A 12,100-nucleotide genomic window follows, 5' to 3' on the forward strand; every position below is an offset into this window, starting at 1 on the left:
CGCTATAATTGTAAGGAGCATATTCTTATATTGTTTGAAAGGTCGCAACCCTAATGGGTAAAGACAGGGTGATACAAAAGAAGTTGTTGAGGCATTAGGTGTGGTTTCTAGGAGGCAATCATGGTTACATGTGCTCTACGGTGATAACGATCATTTGGGCTAAATTTTAATAGGGTTGAGGGAAGAGCCTAGAAATTTCTATTACACTTATTGTGGGATAAACACTCATCCTTGGACAATATCGGGCTTACCATAGATGAAAAGTAATTCCCCCGTTAATCTGCTACATACTCCTACTGATGTTAGGGTTGTTGATGATGCAGACATAATTTACAGTTTGGAGAGTGACTTTAAGAAAATGATCAGTATCTCATCAGAAATTAACGAGGCTATCGAAGCTACTTAGGTGATGAATCTACGAGCTACTTTGAGGGACTAACACAAGAGGCGTAGAACTGGTATGAGCGCCATTAACGTGGTTATTACCAGTGAAGAGGATATAGATAGTGGTTGGTTAGAGCGTTATCGCAAAAATAGCTGCAAAATTTCTGTATGCTACGCAACCTCTGGTTTCTTGTTCCTCTCCTCGTCCTTTATATCCAAATTATTTAAATCCAAGACTTGATTTGCTAATACTGCTCCTCGCAAACTCTGTCTTTTAGTGACGGGTTCTCATGCCTGATTAATAAATAACATTTGACACTACCTTATAGTTTGCTGATCTGAGCTTAAAAATCTGACCCCAATCTTTGTCGAAAACATGATTTTCATGCAAAACATTGTGACCACCATCTTTTCCATCCTCATCACCGGTCGTCCAAAGATAGCATTGTACGCCATTAAATGGTCTATCACATAGAATTTAACATACTCCATAGTTGTGTGCTAGCCATCTCTTAACATTGGTAAGGTGATTGAGCCTTTGACCTTAACTGGGTGGTTCACAAAGTTATATAACGGATTAACCTTAGACAACACATATTTTTTCAATCTCATCTTTTGGTATGCATCCTAAGACAACACCCCAAATGCATTTCTACTGTTTATGAATATCCTTTTGACCTCAAAACCTGCAATTATTGTCGAAACAACCATTGGATCATTACCCTCTTCGTTATAAACTAATTCTCCATTGTCACTATTAAATCCCACACTCTATTTTTCCTACTGGAGTGATCTCTTGGAGCGCTATTTGACATCACGCTTCTCATATGTACCCTCTTTTTTACGTTGAAACCTACCTAGTCTTTATCCGTGCCTACAATCACGTGGATGGTATGCTTAACTTTCTGTTAACCCTTAGGGTTGCTACGCGAACCTTGACCCTATTAGAGACTGCTTTGGTTCACAAATTTTGAGAGTTCATCATTTCGTACTACCTCATCTATGGCACCCTTCAACGTGAAACAATAATTAATTTTGTGCCCAATGTCATCGTGGAAGGCACATCTATCCCTAGAATTCAATCTTCTTGCAATGCTCCTCATCGAGGGTGGCTTGGGTAGGATACCAAGGCTCTTGACTTGGCTAAGAATGAAAGTGCAGGTGGCATTCAACAGGGTGTAAGCTTCAAGTCCGCTATCAAGAAAGTACCTCCTGGTGTACTCTAGTTAAGAACCTTGGGGGGCCTTGAGAGGGTTACCATGAGCTTAATTTTTGTACAACTTATCATTTCTCACTTGTAATAATTGGTCAGGAGGGCCCTATCTACTTCAAGATCCTTCTATTTTCCTTGATTGTCTGTTCTCCATTTGAAAGGTTTCACGGTATGCCCTCTTGATTTCTTTCTCCTTCACGAACTTGTAGGTTCACTCGTATAAGTTAGCCAAACTTTGCGGTCTGTTATAGGTAAATGAGTATTGTACATGATTAATTAGCGTCGTTGAAAAGGCCTTGCACTTCGCTACATTTGATGTCTCTATCACATTCATATAGTCATTGTATTGCACCAAATGGGATTGCGGATCCCTTCTTTCTTTGAACATATCTATTGGGACTTTGAAGTCACGTGATAAGTTTACTATTACGATCTCAAGGACCAATAGATTGTTTGAGTAGAACCAATCGATGTTCTGATATTTAGGGTGTAGCACCCTTACACCCCTTTGTAACTCTTCTATCTCATTTTGCCATTCTTTCACCTGTATGCCTAGGACTTCATTCTGCATGTTTACGTTGTCTTGGAAGCCAAAGTTATCAGAATGCATTTTTATTTTTAACTCATCGTTTTGCTTCAGCAGCTCATGTTGGAAAGCCTGTTGTTGCTCGAACCGCACCTCCTGAGCGACCATCTATTCCCTTTTGAATCTTATTTGCTCCTGAAGGGTAGAGAGCTACTACAGTGGTGCCTCTTGGTTAGGAAGGAGCGTCAACCCCTGGCCAACGGAAGTGTTCAGGTCTAGAGGGCCAAAAACTCTTGGATGAGCTGTATTGTCGAGGTTCTTCGTTCTGTCAGTAAACCACCCCAACAACAAATTTGCTTTATAATGATTATTGCCAGAGACTGTGGCTCCGACCTATTCTATCGAATGGATGAAGGGAAAACTCCAAATTTGGGTGAGCCATTTCGATTCTGAAAACTTGACATAAATAAAATCAGACTTGTTGAAATTTAACAATTAAAAGACTGTCCACACTCATCGCACCAATTTTTGATAATATTTTTCTTATGTTTTATTGATGGGAGCCTTTAGGTATTTATACATGCTATTACAACTCATGATATGACTCTATTGTTTTGTCTTGACTCCACTACTCCTAGTACTGGCATTCTCTGTCCCTAGTACTGGAATTCTTTACGGACTCCGAGCCTACTAGACACGTGTCTAGTTGCCTACTAAGCACACGGTCCTTTCTGTTTCTAGGACTAACACCCTAAGTAGGCTCTGAGCTTACTGGACATATGTCTAGGTTGCCTACAGAGCGCACGTTCCTTTTTGCGAACCCCTAACTCATATGCGAACTAAGACCGTGGCCTTTCCTTAGTTCTTACGAGCTGGGGTCGCGAACCCCCTTATGAGCTAGGTTCGTGACCTCGCCTTGCTATCCTCTCGTAGTTCGCTTCGCACTCAATCGTCTGGTAGGGCCTATCCGAATTACAGGTAAGTAACTCGGATCCTATTAAAGACTTGGGTTAGTGTTCACTGGTATATAACAATAGTAATAATTAAACTAAAAATGTTTTAAGATAATTGCTTCACTTATAAAATTCAACACATATAGCTTTTATTATAGTGTAGTATAGAATATAATAAATCTGTTATGCTTACCAAAATTAAAAAAAAATTTATGGTTGTCACGCTCATAATATAGGTGAAATTTTATATAAATATATATTTATAAAAATATGATATAAATAACAAATAATGATTTTATTGAAAGATAAAATAAAAATATTAAAAATTGGCAGATATTTGGGTTTAAATTTTATGGGTTTATATTCTTTTCAATTTTTCCTTATAAAAGATATAGGAAATGTTTGATAAATAAGGTTTTGGATTTCTTTTAACTGATTTGGGTACAAATAGAGGATTAGGTAGTTAAACCCTCTAATTGTAGTGTTTGGTGAATAGAGGTTTATAAGAGCTTGTTGAGCTAAAACCTCCATAACAAAAAATGCAGGGATGGGCAACGTTTTTCACAGCTGATTGGGAATGAGATATGTGAAATGACATATTTGACTGGCCATGCTTGCTATAAAATACTCTCTTTGCCGCATACTCTCAAACCTAATAGAGGTGCCAAGATATCAGTAGTCACCATTATCCAATTTTCACTTTTACCCCCAAAATTTAAACTAAAACTTCTTATATAAAACATTTAGTTTATAATTTTTTTAATAAATTTGATATAATTATTTATAATTAAATCTAATTAAATAAAAAGACATAGCCCCCAAATAGAGGTGCTCATGGGCCGGGCGGCCACGCCCGAAATATGGGAGGCTTCGGGTAAAAATATAGGTCCGAAATATGGGTTTGGGCAAAAAAATGAGGCCCGTTTAGAAAATGGGCCGAGCCTCGGGCACCACTTTTTTGGCCCGGGCCTGGCCCGAATATATAATAAATATATATATATTTTTTAATTTTAAAATATTTTTTTTATTTTTTATTTTTAAAATAAATTTTTGGTGTTTATTAAAAAAATGGGCCGGGAAGGGCTCGGGGCTTAGGAATTTTTTCTCGGGCTGAGCCTGGACAAAATTTCAGGTCCATATTTCGGGCTAGGCCGAAATTTTTCTGGGCCCGGCCCGGCCCATGAGCACCTCTACCCCCAAAGCTTGATTTTATTTTTAGTATAATAATAATTCTGTGGTTAGCATAATTAGAGAAAAAAAATCAATGCAGTGGGGCCCAACTTTTGGAGTAAGAGAGGACTTCAAGGTGTATAAAGTCCAAGGCTTTGTTTGATCGAAATGCAGGCAGGTCTCAAGTGAGTGGTTTGTTGATTTAGAGAAGATGGAGGCTAAATCGTTGTGGGTATTACTCACTACACTTCTGTTCATCATACAAGGGTGGCGACAGACTGAGGGGTGCTTGGAGCAGGAGAGAATTGCTCTCTTCCAACTCAAATATTTCTTCAATGACAGTAACTGGGTAGATGTGAAAGGTTCGAATTGTTGTGAATGGGAAGGAGTTGAGTGCAACGTCACTACTGAACGAGTAATAGGTCTCGATCTTGGTTTCAAACGTCAATGGGATAACCGTGAATGGATATCAGATCCATATGGGTATCTCAATGTCTCTTTATTTCTTCCATTTGAGGAATTGAAGAGCCTTGATTTGAGTGGAAATGAAATTGCAGATCTTGTAGATAACCAAGGTTGGTTGCTTTTCATCTCTTCGATGACCGATTAATCCTTGAATTAATTTATTCCTTTAATTTTTTCTAAATTAAGACACTCATGATCAATAACTTTTTCTTGCATGCAGTATCTGTTTCATCTGCTTTCAACAAGTTAGAAACTCTTGTATTAACTCAGAATTACTTCAATGATAGTATCTTATCAAGTAAGCTTCCATCTCTCAAATTCTATCAATTGTAAGTTTATGCAAAAAAAAAAATGAAAGAGTATAAGGTTTGATCATACCAACTTACAATTGATTGCTAAATTCTCTATTAATTTATTTCATAATACGGTTATTAAACTTTTTAACTAATTTTAATTGACAGACAATAGGTTGAAATAAACAAATTATTTCCCATATGTTAATTAAAAGTTTGCATATATTTAAACAAGTTAAAGCGTACATGTACTTAATGAGAGAATGTATTGTATGAAATTGTGATTTTGTGTTATTCTTATCTCTTTTAAATAGGAGAATGATAAATCAGAATTTTTCTTCTGATTAAAAATGCTTGTATAAAAAATCCTTGAATATTAGATACAAGTGAGTGCCACTTTTATATTAAAAGATTAAAATTAATTTTTTTCATGTGAATAAGCCTTGAAATGTGTTGATATTTGATATATTTCATTGTTCTTGGATAGAATTGAAGAGTTTGACAAACTTGAAGACGTTAGAGTTAAACGACAATAGCATCAAAAGCCTCCGACAGTTTCAAGGTATATCTAAATTTGATGTTCTATGTACAATCAACTATGTCTTCAAGGCGTTTACCTATAAAAGTATATTTATGAATAAATCAAAGATGAAATCGAGATACAAATAATTATTCTTGGATATTATACAAACAAATCCTCCTTAAAATTATTCGACTTAAATCTTTTATAGGTGAGAAAGCGCAACCGATGATAAATTTGGAAGTGCTTAATTTGGATTATAATTCCTTGAACAACAATGATTTGGCAGATCTCAAGGGGTTATCAAGTTTAAGGTCCTTGAGTATTGGGGGAAACCAATTGGAAGGGTCAGTAGGTATTACAGGTATGTAAAATTTCATAAAATAAAAATAATAAGCTAAATTTGGAGTTCATTTTTCGGGTAGTAAAATAAAGGCATAATGATTTTTTGGTCCTTCAATTTTATAAAAATATTATTTTAGCATTTAATTTAATTTTTCACCTCTTTTAATATTTAAACTTGCTTTTTTATCAAATCACCCTAAAATGAATGAAAAATTTAACGCTTGTTAACTTTGTTAATGTGGCATATATGTTGATTTCCACGTAGATGACATATAAACATTTAATTAACTTTTTAAAATAAATATTTTTTTCTCTTTAATATATAAAGTAAAATATATGTACCACGATAATAGTATTTCAATTTCAAATTTTTTTCTATGTCTTTTAAATTCTTTTAGTATTAAATTAAAAAATTGTATTTAATTAATACATACCATCAATCTAAGCAACGCATTGGAAAGAAACTAGTTAATATATATAATCAGCCTTGTAGATGTGGAATTAATTATCTTTATCTACTATAATAGCAACATTTATAAAGTATACAGTATATTATTTACTAAATTAGTTCTTTATAAATCTGTTGTCTCAAATTTTAGCACAACTAATTCTATTTCTAAGTGAACTAAAATTAACAAATTTTAATTAAGATATTATTTCAATAAATTGTTTAAATTTTATATAAAATATATTACTCATATTTTACGAAATGAAAATAGTTTTTATAAATGGAGTTACATTAGTGAATTTTATTAAAGACTCAATCTATATCTTGTTAATAAATATTTTTATTAATTTTTTTAATTTAAAATTTTTATAAATTTAAATATGACCTAAATATTAAATGTTGTTATAAATCTATAGCGACCACTTATCTATAACATTCAATATTTTGCAGACAAATGAAGTTGTTATATAAAATTTGACCACAACTGAATTTTTGTGATGATTACTTTATTGGACTGACAAAAAAATGCATTCTATTGATTTGGATAGTATTGAATAATATGACAAAGCTAAAGAAGTTGGACTTGAGTGCCAATAAAATTGAGAGCCTCCAATCTCCCTATGGTATGTGTCGATATGTTCTACTTTATATATTCTTACATATACATACCAATATCTCATTTAATATTCCATTAGTAGTAAATTTGCTTATCTAAATGCTTTGTAGATGGTGAGAGGCCACTTAATTTGACCAATTTAGAAGAGCTTAATTTGGATCAGAACTCCTTCACGAACAACTTATTGACACAGCTTAGTGGGTTTTCCAATCTAAAGTCATTGAGTATACGGAATAATCAGCTTAAAGGATCAATAAATATTAAAGGTGGAAATACTTAACATATTTAATCTCCCTTTAAACAAAACAAATTATTTATTGAATTATTACATTTATTCTGTGTGATTTTAAATTTAAATTTTATTTGTCAATTTTTACAGAATTATTAGACACTTTAAGCAACTTAGAGGAGCTAGACATGAGTGGAAATGAGCTGAAGGAATTTGTGCCCATAAAGAATAAAGGTATATGTATCAACTAAATAAAGTCTCACTTATTGTTTGCCATTAGATATCTAGTGAACTGATGGCAATTATTAATTTGACTCTCAGAAAATGAAAGTTTAGGAAAGCTAAAGGTTGCTAACTTAAACGGGGTGTTCAACAATGGAACTGCTTCTCTAATACAACTCCTGGAGACATTCTCATCTGTTAATACCATATATTTGAGAGGCAATTACTTTAATGACACATTTTCTACTCAAGGTAAAAAAAATATGTGTGTGTGAATATTTAGTTTTAAAAATATTATTTACTTAACATCAATCATTTAAATAACTCTTATAAATTTGTAAAGATGAATTGCAAGTGTCGAGCAAAATTGAGGAATTAGTACTAGATCGATCATCTCTCAACAACAACATTCTTCAAAGCATTGGTGCATTGGCTTCTCTTAAAATTTTGTCTTTGAGTGGTTGTGGGCTGTCTGGGACATTACCTACCCAAGGTAAATTAATAATTATGACATAATTATTTAGACAATCTCTTGATTAATTATTTTTTATCCTCCTAGAATATTTAAATAATTTGTACAAATTTATTTTACAGGATGGTGTGATTTACGGAAATTTGAGGGGTTGGATCTTAGTGAAAATGCTCTTAAAGGAACCCTCCCTTCATGTTTGGCTAACTTGTCATCACTTCATTATTTGGATATTTCCGGTAATCAATTCGTCGGGAAAGGTGTCTCCATTGGCTTAGCCAATCTCACTTTGCTTAGATTCATTTCTCTTTCACGAAACCTATTCGAAGTTCCTTCCATTTTCATATCATTTGCCAACCATTCACACCTCAAAGTACTCTCCAGCAATCAAAACTAGTTAGTGGAAGAGCCTACCATTCCAAAATGGGTCCCAAAGTTCCAACTAAAAGCCTTCCGTTTGTCAAATTGCACAACAAAGGAACTCCAAACTGAAATTCCGAAATTCCTCTATTACCAAAATAACCTGAGTATTATTGATCTTTCATATAATAATTTTGGAGGGAAGGTTCCTTTTTGGTTGTTAGAGAACAATACAAGAATGGAAGCATTTTTAATGAAGGGTAACTCTTTTATGGGTCATCTCAATCTTCCATCTCATCCGAATCCAAACATATCCTTTGTTGATATATCTGACAACAAAATACAAGGTCCAATTCCAGCAAACATTTGTTCAATCTTTCCACAACTAAATGGGTTAAACCTAGCAGGCAATTCCCTTCAAGGTAATATTCCTCCTTGTCTGGGTAGTTTGACCACTTGGAATTTATTATTAGATCTGTCACATAATCAGCTATCTGGAGGAATACCAGAAATGTTAGCTCAAAGTGACTCGTTGGGGTTTCTTAGGCTATCAAATAATCATCTAAGTGGAAAGATAACCCCGACAATCTTTTGCTCAACTTCATTACGATTGCTATATTTAGATGGCAATAACTTTGATGGAAATATACCTAGCATTGATATCTCAACTTTCCTTTCATATTCCCTTGTTGATATGGATTTAAGTAACAACAATTTGTCCGGAGAGCTCCCAAGATGGATATGGAATGTGTCAAAATTAAATGCATTGGCAGTATCCAACAATCAGCTCAAGGGTCTCATTCCGATGGAATTGTGCTATTTGGATTCCCTTAGAATTTTGGACCTTTCAGAAAATAATTTTTCTGGCCCAATACCATCTTGCTTCGGCGCACAATCTATCATACATCTCCATTTGAGCAAAAATAGATTAAGTGGCACCTTGACAAATGCATTCTTTAATAGCTCTTCCTTGGTGACTTTAGATCTTAGTGAAAATCAGTTGAGTGGAGAAATTCCATACCAGATTGGAACTCTTTCTGCTTTGAGTGTTCTCCTTCTAAAAGCCAATTATTTTATTGGAGAAATTCCCATTGAGATATGTAAATTGTATTCTTTAAGTATCATTGATCTTTCTCAAAACAAGCTTTTTGGTTTGATACCTTCTTGTTTGAGTCGTTTAACTCTTGATCCAAATGGTGAAAAATCTTTAACAAAGACCTATTGGGAAGGCTCTGGAGGAATCTTTGAGCGGGGTAATTACTTTGGACTGACTGAATTTGAATTTTTCACTTTAAGAGGAGGCGAGTCATTCGATGTAGGTTTCGAAATTGAGAATAAAAATGGAAGAAAAGGTGGATTATACAACAAAAGGAGCATCTTACACGTACAAGGGAAACATTCTTGAATACATGTCGGGAATTGATTTTTCATGCAATAGATTAACAGGTGAAATCCCCATAGAGATTGGAAATTTGAGTGAAATTCGATCACTAAACTTGTCACACAACAATTTGACTGGACATATACCATCAACATTCTCAAAGCTTAAGCAAATTGAGAGTCTAGACCTTTCTCACAACAACCTAATTGGAAGAATCCCTGCTCAATTAACAGAGTTGTACACCTTAGCAGTCTTCAATGTGTCACACAACAACTTGTCAGGGAGTATTCCGTCTCCAAAAGCTCAATTTGGAACCTTTGATGAAAGCAGTTATGTGGAGAATCCTTTTCTCTGCGGGCCTCCCCTGCATAAAAATTGCAGCGACCTTGATTCACCCCTGACAACAGCACCAAATACCTCAAACAACGAAGAAGAAAGTGGTTTGATGGACAAGTATGTTTTTTGGGTGACCTTTTTTGTTTCTTATGTAATTGTGTTGCTGGTTATTGTTCTCATCCTGTATATAAATCCTTATTGGCGACTAGCATGGTTTTCTTTTGTTGAACACTGCATCAAGACTTGTCAGTACTTTCTTCTGCAATTTTCCATCTTCAAAAGGAGTGGGTAGCCTTCTACTTTGGTGGTTTACATTTGTATGTAATTTTCATCACTCTTTTTTTTTTCAAAGTTTGATTGGATTATCTGCTTCTAAGTTTTTAGAGCTAGAATGCAATATATCTGTTATGTAAAGCAATATATAAAGTTATGCATTCTCAATTAAAACATTTAATATTGCTTTATAATTTTTAGTGTTCTGATAATATGATGTTAAATTCAACATATTGTAGCATATATATTAATATAACCTATATTTATCTATACAAATTTTTTAGTCAACCAAACCATTGATGTGGTGGCAAAAACTTCACATTGTTTTCAAGTCTTCATTGACATTAGGTTGAGGTTTCAAACCCTAGCGTAAAAGAGAGGGGAGAGGGGTTGTCTGAACCAAAACTTCATTTCAACAGATATCCTTTACCACTAAATCATATGCTCAACTGAAACTTATATATATATATATCAAACATGAATGATATAAATAGTCTTTAAAGTTTTAAATGATATAAATATATTTTAATTTTTTAAAATGAACAAAATTATAATAATTAGTATGTAGTTTCATTATTTTATTTAAACTCAAAATAATAATATTTAAAAATTGAGTTTACGTGATATTTATATCCTTGGTTAAGATTAATAAAATGTAAATATAAACTTTATTTTATTTTATTTATATTCAAATTTAATAAATGTTTATCTAATTTATTTAAATTTAAATAAATTAAATAAATGAGCACACAATTTTTTTAGAGAAAGTGACTCTTTTTTAATGATGAGATGTTATAAGATTTACCATATGTGTAATGTGGAGACAATAACCCTAATATGTAAGTTTTGCACAATAACTTAATTTATAATTAGTGAATCATCAATTAAAAGTTAATTACTTGAGTATGTACACTTGTCCAACCATATTTTATTTAATAAGTGTCATGGATCATGGGTCAAATAAGTATCACAATAATCACAGTAATACCTGCAAAAATTGAATCCAAATAAACATATCCATAAATTGTTAATGAAAATTTGTTCGCAGCGAGAACCTTAACTAAGATTGGAAGAATTTATATGTTTTTGTCTTTTTGCTAAAATAAGTATAAAACATATAAAAAAATACATTATGAATGTTCATTTTTTTAATTGTTCAAAAAAATATATTATATATAATATATATTATTGTTTTGCCTTGCTCCTCAAAGAAAATGGAAACAATCGTAACCCTATGGCATCATTAGAAACACCATTAATCTTGATGTGTCGCAAATCTCTAGAAAGTTAGCCAAATGAACATTCAGATCTTCATCTTGCAACCTATCAAACTGAACATATTGTTGTACCATCTGAATTGTGTTCGACTTTAGCTCAAAATTTTTTACAGCAATAGTCAGTCTGACAATACTCAATTCAACCCCAATCAGAATAGACTTAGCATAATCATATATAGTCCGAAGAGTAGGAGCTGCAGAAAGCTGTTGATTATTTTTATGATCATCCATCTACACAGAAATATCCTTTTCCTCTTGATTGTGTACTAAAATCTATTTATCTTGCCTTTTGCTTTTCTAACCTCTCTAAGATTACTGCAAGCAGTCTTTTCAACTTCACTATAAAAAATTAATGGTTCTGACTAGTTTCCTCTAGTCATAAACCAAAAGAATCTATCATAATAAAAAAATGAAAAATTAGAATGTAAAAGTTAAATTAAAAACAAAAATATCAAAATAAAAATAAAAATAGCTAAATTAATAGAAATAAAGTTTTCCTAATATTTTAGTCCCCTGGCAATGACACCAAAAACATGATGTAGTCATAAACCAACTAAAAATCTGACTAAGGTAAGTGCACCTATCAAGTAATTGTATAGTTACGATGAGCAAATAAATCG

General features: G+C 33.0%; 1 pseudogene; it reads left to right on the plus strand.

Annotated features, from left to right (window-relative positions):
• The first annotated feature begins 4,405 nt into the window (after positions 1-4,405).
• Positions 4,406-10,274, plus strand: LOC107953200 (receptor-like protein 9a; annotated as a pseudogene).
• Positions 10,275-12,100: the final 1,826 nt, after the last annotated feature.

The sequence above is a fragment of the Gossypium hirsutum genome, chromosome D08, assembly GCF_007990345.1.
Source record: "Gossypium hirsutum isolate 1008001.06 chromosome D08, Gossypium_hirsutum_v2.1, whole genome shotgun sequence".
NCBI classification, from domain to species: domain Eukaryota; kingdom Viridiplantae; phylum Streptophyta; class Magnoliopsida; order Malvales; family Malvaceae; genus Gossypium; species Gossypium hirsutum.